General features: G+C 42.8%; 2 long non-coding RNA genes across 2 annotated transcripts in view; one reads left to right on the forward strand and one right to left on the reverse strand.

Annotated features, from left to right (window-relative positions):
* Nucleotides 1–14,519, forward strand: part of LOC109168261 — a 15,798-nt gene continuing 1,279 nt past the window's right edge. The window contains exons 1-2 of the long non-coding RNA XR_002052042.1: nt 1–12; nt 2,709–2,710. This is a non-coding gene — a long non-coding RNA (uncharacterized LOC109168261). The remainder of the gene's footprint in view (nt 13–2,708; nt 2,711–14,519) is intronic.
* LOC109168262 overlaps nt 13,546–14,519 on the reverse strand; it is an 18,675-nt gene continuing 17,701 nt past the window's right edge. The window contains exon 3 of the long non-coding RNA XR_002052043.1: nt 13,546–13,555. This is a non-coding gene — a long non-coding RNA (uncharacterized LOC109168262). The remainder of the gene's footprint in view (nt 13,556–14,519) is intronic.

Here is a 14,519-nt window from a genome sequence, read left to right on the forward strand (position 1 = left end):
CTTCAAAGTTATGTTGTACATTGAACTTTGAGGGGAGTTCCCTTGTTCCTTACACTTTCTAAATGTTAGTAAGGGCATTCTTGACCTTTCACCAAGAGTTAGTATTGTAACCTAACCTAGAAGACATTTTCATTTCATCCCTTACACTTTCAAAAAATATTAGTTCTACCTTCTCTCTAGAAAGGTGAGTAGCTTTCTCTCCAATCTAAGTTGAGACCTTGTCAAGATTCCAAGATTTGCTTCCAAGATTCAACCTTTCACCTATTTGGGCATCTAGGAGGGTAAGCTCTAAGTCCATCTTGTGTTTTTGGTTCCATCTTAGATGTCTTTTTCTTAAAAGTAGGATCTTTATGATCTTTTGGTTTGTTCTTGAAGTGGGTTTGGAAAGTAAGCCTTGTGGGGAGCTTGTTGAGGTGTTAAGTGAAGTCTTTTAGTCTACAAGAGGTAACCCATGCTCTACTAAAACCTATTTTGCTTACCTATATGTGATTTCTTGGATTCTACTTGTGTTTTGCTATTAAATGTGAGTGTTGATGCATGATCTTGTGAAAATGCATATCTAGAGCTTGTGTTTAGGGTTCTTGTGTGCCATTGCTTGGCATTTCCTTTGATTCAAGTCATTTTGTTGTATTTGGTGAGATTTGGCATGTTTTGGACTTGAATTTGAGTTTGGAGAAGAAAATCCGCGAAGTGTTGATTTGTGGTACAGGGTTGTACCCGCGGGCGGAACGGCGGGCAGGGGTCCAACCCGCCGCCCACCTGCAGGGTACAATGGCGGAGTAGACCTGTACCCGCGGGCAGAACCGCGGGTAGGGGCCTACCCGTGGGCCTACCCGCGGGTACATGTGTGGAGTTGTTGGGGATTTGTTCCCCGTGATCCTTTTGACTCGGTATTTGGTCTTTGGACTTCCCGTTGTTCTTTTGTGGAACTATTTGAGTGTCTCCTTGATGTTTCGTATGTGTAGAACTATATGGTAGGTATCCATGTAGGACTTTGGTGTCTTGAATCGTGCTAAGTGTTCAACATTGTATTTCGTTGAACCGTGACGAGTCTTGTGTGTTCTTCGGAACTACCTTCGGTTTCTCCGTTGATAAGCATGCTAGTTTCGTAGTTGTTGTTGGGCTGTGACCCATTCCTTGATTGAGTGTGTTTCATACCTTCGTTGCAATCCGTTGATTGATTCCTGTTGAGGTGTGGTGTGTGTGGCTTTACCTGGATTGCACGATTAGTGGTATGGGACACTAGTCACCAAGGTATTGCAGCGGTCCTCATGGTGGCCGTGACATGAATATGGAGTTGTGACCTGTGTGTCAGGTTCACGTATTTCTTGGGAAGGCGTGTGTCGCCATGTGTGTGTACGGTACCTTGTGTACTATGAAATCGGTGGCTCTGTCGGAGGTCTGTTGGAGGGGGAACGACGGTTCCCTGGGGAATAAGGTTGGACTTGGTGTACAGGGGTCCTGGTGGTAAAGGTTGGAACTAGAATAAGGTTGGGGGTAGCCATAAGGTTGGAACCGGGCATAAGGAAGGCATATCAACTCGTGATGTGTGATGTCACGAGGGCTTGTGTAGCCGTGGTTGTGTTCTCTTCTTGTGACGTGTGTAGTCGCAAAGGCATGTGTTTCCGTTTGTCGTGTCTTTATCCTTGAGTTGTTGTTGTCCTTTGTGGTCTTGGGATGTGTTCCCGTGTTGCTTGTGAGAGTGATGAGTCTTGAGTTGGTGTTTACTCTTGGTTTTCACTTATATATACGTATTCCGTTTCGCAAATGATTTTTGTATATATACTATCTATGTATGATACTTAATAGGTATTGGTGGGTTACCAGCATTATCGCTGACCGGGCGTCATCCCATGTTTATCTTTGTGTTCTTTCAGGTGATGTCTAGACGAGCGCGATGTCTAGTGGCCGGTAGTTTAGTACCTTTATCCTTGCTTTGTGGCCTGTGCGCCGACGTAGTATTAGACTGATGACTTTGGAATAGTTATGTACACATTGCAGATATGACTGTCGTAGCGTTTACCATTGTTGGTAAACGTGGCATAACACCCTGTTTGGATTTGTTTTATCTAGTTACCCTTTTATCTTCCGTTGTGCTAGTGTTTTGTTGTGTTATCTGCATGTGTTAAGGCCTTTTTCTTGTGCCATGTTTGGGGGGTGCTACACCGCAGCACCCTACCTATATCGCAGCATGAAGGGGGTTGATCGCAACCAACCGCATAGACCGTTGACAAACTCAATGGCGGATCACAGCCCTACACACCGCTGAGGCGCTCAGTTGGTGGATTGTGATCCTCTTTACAAGGGGGGACTGCGACCCTACACACCGCTTGATGAACTCAGCCGATGGGTCGTAGCAGATCAAGCCCTACACACCGCCTGAGGGACTCATTCGGTGGGCGATGATCTTCGGAGACCACGACCCTACACACCGCTAGCCCATCACTCGGTGGATCGCAGCCAACCGTAGCCCTACACACCGCCTGATCACTCATTCGGTGGACTACAGCCTTCCTCGGGCTAATGGTCCTACACACCGCCTGGCGCGTCCAGTCGGTGGACCACAACACATGAGGCCCATGTGGACCGCAGCCCGAGAAGTGAATCACTGACCGCAGCCAGGAAAATGAACCGCAGCGCATGTAATAACACATTGGGAAGGGGGGGTGTATAAATAAACTTATGTGTGATCATTCACATACTAAGAGTAGTCCTAAGGGGTTCATGCATTTTCCTCCTAGGCCAACGGGTTACCGATTCACTAGCATGCAATTCCTAAGACTCTTCTATCCTATGAATGGCACCCGAAACATCAAACTAGACTCAAGCACGACAAACGGGGTCCGTTGGGACACCACGGGGAATGGGGAACATCAAACGGGGAACAGACCAGCGGGTAGCAGGTGTGTGGAGGGCCACCCGCCGGCGACAATCTTCCGGGCAGCGGGTGGCCGGCGGGCAGACGTTTGCCCGCCGGCTGCCCGCTGCCTGGCGGTGATTCTCGGGCAGCGGGTAGGTGGCGGGCCCCCCTAACCCCAATTACCCCCCACTGACTCTTTCATCAAATAACGTGTCCCGGGATCCTTTGTGGAACCCGAAACCATGCTTAGACGCTTTTAAACGCAAATAACAACACCACATAGGCAATTAACGAATCAAAAACAAGAATCATATTGAACACATCCTAACATGACTTCTGAACATAACAACACCCGAACATGCGAATTACCACCCAAATATAAATCAAGAACATCACAGTACAAATTCCCAATCCAACCTAGGGCTCTAGTTCCCATCCAAATTATCAAGATCATATTTTATCTCTAACATCAAGAAACATCAAGATTTATCAAGAATCATCACATAAATATCAAGAACCTCTTTTTAATATCAAGATCATCAAGATCACACATAAAATCATCACATCAATCAAATAAGATTATATCACGATTATCATAAAGGAATTCATCAAGACACAAGCATATAGAGGGAGCCAAAGAAGGATATTATAGCAAGGAAAATAGGTTTTGTTGAGACATGGGTTACCTCTTAGCCTTAATTAATTTCCTTGGCTATGAAGGGTCTTTCTTTAAGATTTCTTCTTTCTTGATTTCTCCTACGGGAATTCTTGGGAATTCTTGTGTGGTGGAAGTTATTGTGTTGTGAGTTCTAGGTGCCTCCTATGTCCCTATTTATATATCTAAGAGTCCCGATTAGGGTCTAAGTGGTATGGATTTGCTAATTCTATTTCCTATAGGACTAAGGGATTGCTTTAGGGATAAGGGCCCATGGACTATGGTGGACCCCCTTTTAGCTAATTAATGGATTTTAGTTCCTTTTTTAGGCTGAGTAATTAATTAATTAATTTGGTTTAGGGGTCGTAACACGGGGTGTTACACTCCCCCCCCCCCCCCCCTTACAAGAGGCTTCGTCCCCGAAGCCGATGCGTGGATCCATTCTTTCACCCCTAGACGTCACGTATTTTGGCCTCCTGATTAGGAAATGTGGCCCCATGCGTTGTCTTTGCTGGGGTAGTTTGGACTTCTGGTGAAGTGGTGATTGGAAAGTTCGGGTCTACCTTGGTTTCCTGCTCCTGAGCTGGATACCCCGCGGGTGCCCAGTATGGTCTCGATTGCTACCACCCTCTGATCCAAAGCGCGTGTTGCGTGGATTAGGGACGAGAACCCCTCGTCCATCATTTGGTTCTGCCGGGTGAGCTGTGCGAGGATGCGCTCGTTGGTGGATTCTTCATTTTGGATCCTTGGGTTTCCCCTTGCTTGTGCGGGTGCCAGTGGGTTAGGCTCGCTATCCTCCTCGTGTTCCTCATTTCCCTCCAGTCCCCCACATTCTTGCATTGCCCGTTTAAACTTTTTGTTGGAGATATCCAGTTGATCAACCAATTCCCTTCGTTCCTCTTCGGGTTTAAGGCAAATCTCCTCGAGGGTGATGTATTGTCCCCCTTCAGTGTAGTAGATGTCATTGCGGCGGAGGTTCTAGGCATTGAAAACCATGCCGCTTACGGGTTTGATTTCTGTGTGGCTCAGGTCCACTCCCTTTTTCTCCATGATCCAACTTAGGATCATCCCGTAAGGTAGACTAAGCCGGTTGCTAGTCTTGCAAAACTCCATGTGTTTCAACATAAGGGCCTGTAGGTTGAACTTGATCTTGTGCTTTAGGAAGTAGGCAAAAGTGCACTCCAAACTTCCCACATCCTTGCTTTTGTTGTTTGTGTGCAACAAGCTATCAGTCACAATCATGATTAGTATCTTTTGTTCAGCAGTTAGCCATTTTCTGTTTGGTCGGGTGGCCGAGGTGAAGCCTTCTTCCTTTCCTAGTAGGTACCCGAGGTAATCCATATACCCCGTGCCTTGGGTACCGATCCATCCCTTCCGGTCGTAATCCGACACACCCGTGGTGGTCAGTTTTAGGAGTTTAGCCAAGCGGCCTTCGGAGAGTACTATCTCCTTTCCCCGGACTTTAGTGGTGACCTCCACTTTATCACCCCGTTTGACGGTCACTAAATGGTGACAGAACTCCTTCACTAGTTCGGGGTACGTATCCCCTTTGATGGTGAGATACGTATCCAAGAGTCCTTGAAATTTAAGCATATCGACCAACTCTGGAGAGAATTGGTCGAGTTCGAGGGCTTTACCTCCGATTACCGTGTAATCGGCGTCGTTCCAATCCAGGGTTCGTGTACCAACGGGCTTCTTCGGCTTTGCAAGACTTCACCAAGTGGTGTTCTTCGGTGATGCTTCTTTCCGGCGAGACTCCGGTGGAATTTCCGGCGGGGTTTCCGGCGGCGCGGTCTGTTTTCGGTCGTGACTCGGAGCTGATGACGGGGGCGTTGGCCTAGACGGAGCAGGAGTTTACGTTGGCAGTGGGTGTTGGCCGGGCGAGCAGCGGGCGTCGCGTGGCAGTAGGCGAGCGACGGGCGATCTCCGGGGTTGTGATGGCGGCGGCGTCGGCCGATCGTGGTGGCGGTCCGGTCGACGGGGCGCGGAGCGGAGAGTGTTTTGGGCGGTCGTTGGTGGCGCGGCGGCAGGTTGCGGAGGTGAGGGTGGCGTCGGCGGTTTGTGGGAGGTGAAGAAAGAGAGAGGGAGAAAATGTGTGTTCTTGGAGGAGGAAGAAGGGTTCTTGATTTGGGGTTTTTTTTGTGGGTTTTAGAGATTTGGTGGGGTTTAAGAAGGGAGTGTTCCCTTAAGGTTTCAAGAAACACTCATAGTCTAGTGGTTAAGGCTTTGGTCATGTAAATGAGAGGTCCAATTCCTATTGGTAACATTAGTCTCCTTTGTTGTGTACTTCTTGGCTTTTTTCCTTCTTTTGTCTTCTAGTGGTAGAGGATTTGGTTGGTCCTTCTTGTTGTTGATGCGGGTTTTCGGGGTATTCTAGCCCCTTTTTATGCTAAATTATTTTGATTTTGCTTCTTTATTTATAATATTTCCGAAGTAGCTAATCTAAACAAGTAATTCTAGTACGAGGGTGGTTACAAGGGATTCGCCGGTCATCCCATATTCCCAGACAAAATTCATCTTCTTGGTTTTCTTATGGTGGGCTTGCGGGGTCTTCGTCTCCTGGAACCATGTTTCCTTCGTCGAGGTTGCCCTCATCCTCGAGTTCAGCTTGTGTGCGGCTCATGACGAACACCTTTCCGGGGGCACTGTAATTTCCCTGGTTGTTTGTGCCTCCGCGTTGGCCCATGAATGTAGGGCGTGAGTTCGAGGGTCGAGTGCACTGGAAGGACTTGTGTCCCTCTCCTCCGCAGTTAAAGCATCGCCAGGGGTTTCCCATGCATTCCTTGCCTCTATGGCTTTTGTTGCATTTTGGGCAAGGGACGCTCCCTGTATTAGCTTCGTTGTTTCCTAGGGGTGGCCTCTGGCCAGCTAGAAAGTTTGGCCTCGTGTTAGCGTCGTTTCTCGTTCTTTTCATAGGTGGTGCTCCACTTCCTGTGTTCCCTTTTCGAATCTGTTCCTGAACCCCACGTTGTAGTAGTTGGATCCGATAGAGATTGGCGGCACTGGAGTAAGCCTCGTTGAGGGTCCGGGGTCCGCTTACTACTAGTGCCTTTCGGGCTTCGAAGTTGAGGCCTGATACAAACCTTTCTATTCTGGTTGCCTCCCTGGGGACTAGTTCTGGCGCGAAGCGTGCCAGTTCGAGGAATCGTTTATGGTATTCCATGACGGTAGTCGTTCCTTGTTTCAGGTGGAGGAACTCTTCGTGCTTGGATGCTCTTACGTGTGCTGGGTAGAAGCGTTCTCGCAGTCGTGTTTTCAGGTTTTCCCAGTTGAACCCTGGTTCCTGGCTGTAAGTGGGTCCCTCGTGGATCCATCAAAGGTCTGCCTCGTGCCCGAAGTCGAATGAGGCTACCTCTACACGACGTTCTTCTGGGCATTCTACTAACCCCAGAATCTTGTCGAAGGTCCGAATCCATTCCTCAAGGATGGCAGGATCTTCTTCTCCTGAGAAAGTGGGTGGTCGATGATTTGAAACTTCTCGGGTGACTTCTGAGTTTGTGTTTGGTGGAGGTGGTGGTGGTCGGTTGTTGCGGAGAGCTACGTCGCTCAGTGCTTGGGCGACTTGGGTCAGTTGCTGTAGGGTCTGAGCCATGGGGTCGTGTGTGGTGGGTTCCGGAGTCCTTGATTGTCTTCTATTTGGTGCCATGATGCTGATCTATAGAGCCAATGTTTATAGTAATGTTGAGTTAGAGTGTTGTACCCTTACCTTGATCTGATAAGCGAAGGAGAGTTCTTTGAAGCGCGTCTTATGATTCCTAAATCCTATGTTCCTGAACTCCTAGAGTTTAAGCCTAATGTCCTAGAATCTGGTCTTAAGAGTCTAATCCTAGGGTCAAACTTAGGCTCTGATACCAACTGTAACACCCCGAAATTTCAAAACTTTTAAAACTTATATATTAAAGGTGAATTCTCATTAAATCCCAAAATCAAACAGAAGAGTGCGGGGTGCTATGCCACATCTGAGCTGGAGAACTCAGATGCACATGCTAAACTAACTAAATAACCTCAAAGCAATGTCAATACATAATCATGGCACGCAGGCCGAAAGGGAAACTAACTACTCTACGCTCCAGATCTCTAGCGCGCTCCGGTGTCTACTTATATGTGCTTGAAAGCCAAATATATCTGTTCAGCGGGTGATGCTGGTAACCCACTCCAACGCGTTGAAATACGATATATATATATATATATATATATATATATATATATATATATATATATATATATATATATATATATATATATATATATATATATATATATATATATATATATATATATATATAACTAACTACTCTACGCTCCAGATCTTTAGCGCGCTCCGGTGTCTACTCATATGTGCTTGAAAGCCAAATATATCTGTTCAGCGGGTGATGCTGGTAACCCACTCCAACGCGTTGAAATACAATATAGGTAGATATATATATATATATATATATATATATATATATATATATATATATATATATATATATATATATATATATATATATATGAAAACCATTTTGAAGTAAGAAGATATATATTTAGGAAACTCTAGCTTTAAAACCAGGAATAGACTCGACAGGTAGGAATAGGCACATTCAACAATGTTAAACAGTTATATAGAGATAATATCATAAGAACATGTATCTAAGGTCACAGTTCACTCCCAAATCGTTCACATAATCAATCAATCATTATTCAAGTCACACAAGCATACTTTGATGGCACCACGGGACCAATCGCATGCCTCGAACATGAGGGTTAGTACATATAGTACTAACACGGCCCCGCAGCACCCTACCTCATATCGCAGCATGAAGGGGGTTGATCGCAACCAACCGCATAGACCGTTGACGAACTCAATGGCGGATCACAGCCCTACACACCGCTGACGCGCTTAGTCGGTGCACTGTGATCCTCTTTACAAGGGGGGACTACGACCCTACACACCACTTGATGAACTCAGTCGGTGGGTCGTAGCAGATCAAGCCCTACACACCGCCTGAGGGACTCATTCGGTGGGCGATGATCTTCGGAGACCACGAACCTACACACCGCTGGCCCATCACTCTGTGGATCGCAGCCAACCATAGCCCTACACACCGCCTGATCACTCATTCGGTGGACTACAGCCTTCCTCGGGCTAATGGTCCAACACACCGCCTGGCGCGTCCGGTCGGTGTACCACAGCACACGAGGCCCATGTGGACCGCAGCCCAAGAAGTGAATCACTGACCGCAGCCAGGAAAATGAATCGCAGCTAATAAGTAACATATTTGACCGCAGCCAACTTCTGAACCGCAGCTCAGGAACACCCAATTTGATCGCAACCAAATTGGGGAATCATGCATCACATAACACATTGTAGCACGTAATAACACATTGGGAAGGGGAAGGTGTATAAATAAACTTATGTGTGATCATTCACATACTAAGAGTAGTCCTAAGGGGTTCATGCATATTCCTCCTAGGCCAACGGGTTACCGATTCACTAACATGCAATTCCTAAGACTCTTCTATCCTACGAATGGCACCCGAAACATCAAACTAGACTCAAGCACGACAAACGGGGTCCGTTGGGACACCACGGGGAATGGGGATCATCAAACGGGGAAGCCCGAGGACCCGAGGTGTGTAACAGACCATCGGGTAGCCGGTGGGTGGAGGGCCACTCACCGGCTGCCCGCCAGCGACGATCTTCCGGGCAGCGGGTGGCCGGCGGGCAGACGTCTGCCCGCCGGCTGCCCGCTGCCTGGCGGTGATTCTCGGGCAGCGGGTAGGTGGCGGGTCCCCCTACCCCCACCTATCCCCCACTGACTCTTTCATCAAATAACGCATCCCGGGATCCTTTGTGGAACCCGAAACCATGTTTAGACGCTTTTAAACGCAAATAACGACACCACATAGGTAATTAACGATCAAAAGCAAGAATCATATTGAACACATCCTAACATGACTTCTAAACATAACAACACCCGAACATGCGAATTCCCACCCAAATATAAATCAAGAACATCACAATACAAATTCCCAATCCAACCTAGGGCTCTAGTTCCCATCCAAATTATCAAGATCATATTTTATCTCTAACATCAAGAAACATCAAGATTTATCAAGAATCAGCACATAAATATCAAGAACCTCTTTTTAATATCGAGATCATCAAGATCACACATAAAATCATCACATCAATCAAATAAGATTATATCACGATTATCATAAAGGAATTCATCAAGACACAAGCATATAGAGGGAGCCAAAGAAGGAGATTATAGCAAGGAAAATAGGTTTTGTTGAGACATGGGTTACCTCTTAGCCTTAATTAATTTCCTTGGCTATGAAGGGTCTTTCTTTAAGATTTCTTCTTTCTTGATTTCTCCTACGGGAATTCTTGTGTGGTGGAAGTTATTGTGTTGTGAGTTCTAGGTGCCTCCTATGTCCCTATTTATATATCTAACAGTCCCAATTAGGGTCTAAGTGGTATGGATTTGCTAATTCTATTTCCTATAGGACTAAGGGATTGGCTTTAGGGATAAGAGCCCATGGATTATGGTGGACTCCCTTTTAGCTAATTAATGGATTTTAGTTCCCTTTTTAGGCTGAGTAATTAATTAATTAATTTGGTTTAGGGGTCGTAACACGGGGTGTTACACAAGCAATTACAGAAGAGCCTATTCAAACAGTTGGAAAGATGAATTACCAATATAGTCACACGATACGAGTCTAGGGGCGGAGCCACCTGATAGTAAGAGGGAGCCTTGCCCCCACCCCCCCCCCCCAAGAGAAACAAATTTTTATGTTAGTATAAGGCAGCATAGCTGCACATCATGGAGAGGAGGTGGTGGTGGTCGGTTGTTGCAGAGAGCTAGTGTCATTGTCATGTGGCCCACCAAACATTTTCCCACCTAAAAGAACTCTTCCTGAGTAAGCAAACCATCCAAATTCTCAAACCATCCCAATTCTAAATTTACAAATCAAAATTTCAACCACAGTACGCAGACGCGGCACGGCGGCAGATATTCCAAACAACAAATTCTCTTCAATTTTTTACTTGCAAGTATATGGGTAATTTTCTATTTCCTTTTTATTCTTTAAATTTTTGAATTTGTTTTATGAATTAATCTTTATTGAAAATGGATTCATCATCCTCACAAGTTACAACAACCGCGATAAACTCATGGTAAATGCCAAAATAGTTAAATCCTCTCATTCGTTTCCTTAGTTGACGACTCACGATGGCAACCACGGTGAACTCGGGCTACCAGTTACGAGTGTTGACATTCTCCACTTCTCCATTGGTTAGTGTATGTTTATACTTTTAAAAGTTTAATAGGATTTGCTAGAATTTGAATACTGGTGCATAAATCATAATGAAATAGCTAAATGGGCATTTGATGAGTTTGAAATTAGGTCATTTTGTTACCAAAATCTTTAAATATCTATTACTTTAATATTTCTCTATTTATTCTTTTTTCATTTGGTTTTAGTTAATTTAATTGATTTGTAAAAAATGTTAACAGTGAGAACATGGGAAGATTAAGTTGAAATGAAAAACACACCAAGAATTGACTTTTCTTTAAAAGAAAGAATTATGAAGATTCAACATCTCAAGTAAATCCATTTTCAAGTATTGAACCATTGAATTCTGAAAGTTGTCCTGAAAAAGCTCAAAGAGTTGAAATCAACGAGAAGTTTGATATTCAAGCATTAGAACGTTATCCGGGATTGCGACTACCAATATGGAAGTGACCCATTAAGAAGCGTGATGAATTTAGGAGAGCTTATATCAAGGTCGGCCCATATCAATGTTTGCTTTCAAAGTATCCAAAATCGGGAGAAAATCATCCTCGTAGTTTTCAAGCATCTTGGTTTAAGTTATTCCCTTCTTGGTTAGAATATTCTCCTAGTAAAGATGCAGCATTTTGTCTACCATGTTATTTGTTTCATACTCAAGATGGGCCTTCCGGATTGGATGCTTTTACTATCAATGGGTTTAGATCATGGAAGAAAGTTAGAGATGGGAAAAATTGCTCATTTTTAACACATTGGGAAAGATCTCACCTCCCCTCACCAAAATGCCGAGAAAGCTTGTGCATATCTCATGAACCAACAATCACACATTGAGAAATTCAGTTCTTAGGAAATAGCAGAGAATAGACTTCGCTTGAGAACTTCAATTGAGGCAACAAGATGGCTTGCATTTCAAGGATGTTCTTTTAGAGGTCATGATGAGTCAATAACATCAATGAACCGTGGAAACTTTTTAGATCTATTGAGTTTCATTGCCTCTTTTAATGATGAAGTAACAAAAATTCTTGAGAAGGCCCCACAAAATGCATCATATACATCACCAACAATACAAAAGCAAATTTTGCAAGTGTTGGCAACTAAAGTAAAAAGTGTTATCCAAGAAGAAATTGGTGATGCAAAATTTTGTATCATTGTTGATGAAGCTCGAGATGAATCAAAGAAGGAACAAATGTCAATTGTCTTGAGATTTGTTAATAAAGATGGTTTTATACAAGAACGTTTCTTTGGAGTTGTTCATGTTAAGGACACTATTGCATCAACATTGAAAAAATCTATCTTTTCTATCTTATCTCGTCATAATCTTGATGTTCAGAATATTCGGGGACAAGGTTATGATGGTGAAAGTAACATGCGTGGAGAATGGAATGGATTGAAAGCTTTAGTCTTGGATGAATGTCCTTATTCTTATTATGTTCATTGTTTTGCACATCGATTGCAATTGGCATTAGTAGCTTCATCAAAGGAAGTCATCACTGCCCATCAATTTTTCACCAAGTTGAACTCTATTATTAATGTTGTTGGGCCATCATGTAAGCGCAATGACCAGTTGAAAGTTGCTCATGCCTCAAATATTGCTCATTTGCTTAGTATTTATGAGCTTGAAAGTGGGAGAGGTCTTAATCAAATTGGTTCTTTACAAAGGTCGGGTGATACTCATTGGAGTTCTCATTTGAAGTCTATTTCAAGTTTGATGAGAATGTATAGTGCAACATGTGAAGTTTTACTTAATATTGTTGAAGATGGAACTACACATGCTCACCGTGGAGATGCCGATGCAGCTTATGAGGTACTCACTTCTTTTGAGTTTGTATTCATTATGCATCTCATGAGAAAAAATTTGGAGATTTCAAATATGCTTTGCCAAGCTTTACAACTTCACCCCTCAAGAAATATTGAATGCAATGCATCTTGTGTCATCTACTAAATTGCTTATTCAAAATTTAAGAGATAGTGGATGGGATGAATTAGTTGCAAGTGTGAAGTCTTTTTGCGAAACTGTCAACATAACTGTGCCGGATTTTGATGCTCAATATATTGCAAGAAGGGGAAGGGCTAGGCATCAACAAGATGAATTAACAATTGGGCATCATTACAAATTTGATATTTTTAATGCCATGATTGATTCTCAGTTGCAATAGGTTTGATGATAAAGCAATGGAGTTAATTATTCTCAGTTCATCGTTAGATCCAAAAGAGATTCATATATCATTCAGAATTGATGATATTTGCAAGTTGGTGGAGAAGTTTTACCCTCAAGACTTTGAAGATTATGAGATTTTACAACTAAGAATGCAACTTGAACATTTTGAAAATGTGCAACAACTTCCTGATTTCATAACACTAGAAAGTATTTCTGATCTATGCCAATGGTTGGTGAAAACTAGAAAATTGAATATCTATCCTCTTGTGTTCAGAGTAGTAACTCTCATTCTCACACTTCCAGTGTCTACGGCTACTACAGAACGATCTTTTTCTGCCATGAATATAGTAAAGACTACACTCCGTAACAAGATGGAAGATGACTTTCTTAATGATTGTCTGTTAGTATATATTGAAAAACAAATTGCAAAACAATTTAGTATAGATTCAATTATAGATGATTTTCGTGACATGCAAGAGAGACGTTCTAAATTTTAGTAGATTTGTAATATAATGATGTATTTTGGAATATGTGAAATGAATATTAATGTATTTTATTATTATCTCTCAAATTGTGATCGGCCCTCCGCACCAACAAATCCTGGCTCCGCCCCTGTACGAGTCCTTTAAAAGTCTTAATGTAGCATGTGAACCAATATACCCAGCACCTCTGATAACTAAGACATGAGTAACACCTGGTTCATGATGAGAAAACTGGAAACAAAATAAAAATCAGAAATACAATGAAATAGTTTCAAAACTATAGAAAGCTTGATTGAGGATGCGTGAGAGAGAGCTTGAGCTTGACCTTAGTTAAAATAGAGGCATCACATTATGTAGAAAAGTATCAATGGAAATAGAGAACCTTAAACTTTCAGAAATTTGAGTTTTTCCTTTGGAAAATAATTTCAACTAAATAAACCAAAATAAAACAATGCAAAAAAGAAGTAAAAAATATATTTCTAGTTGCCAAAGAATAACATACAATGACAAAAATGTTTGTCTTCTAATCCGTACATAAGACTAAAAGTTCAAATATATGTAACATTTTATTTGATAATGGTGGGTCTGATTGACATAAACTCAGACAAACAAGCATGTTAAGGTGGTACATATAATGACACAACATCATTGTCAAAACTAAAAAGAAATGCACACAAAAAAAAAAAAAAAAAAAAAAAAAAAAAAAGAGCTTTATTACATGAACCTAATTAAAATGTGTTAGAGATATTAATTAGTTGGCAAGAATCAAATTCCAGAACCACTCATCCCACCAAATCTAGAGATTGTCTTCATCAATTGTGAATGGAAAACTATTCAAATGTTAGCGTCAGAATCCTTTGTTGTTTATTAACTAAGCTTAAGACACAAAGATAATGAGTGTCCACTCTTATTCTACACTACTCCAATCAATTTTCACTAATAAGAATGGCTTTAATTCTGGCGTAACTCTGGATGCAAATGCTAATAAACACACCACATTTTTGTTTTTTTTCCCATATTCTTAACAATTAAAGTCAATAAGCACAGTGAAAATGAGAATGGGTTTATCCTCGTACCTTGGTGTTG

The sequence above is a fragment of the Ipomoea nil genome, unplaced genomic scaffold, assembly GCF_001879475.1.
Source record: "Ipomoea nil cultivar Tokyo-kokei standard unplaced genomic scaffold, Asagao_1.1 scaffold3195, whole genome shotgun sequence".
Classification (NCBI taxonomy): Eukaryota; Viridiplantae; Streptophyta; class Magnoliopsida; order Solanales; family Convolvulaceae; genus Ipomoea; species Ipomoea nil.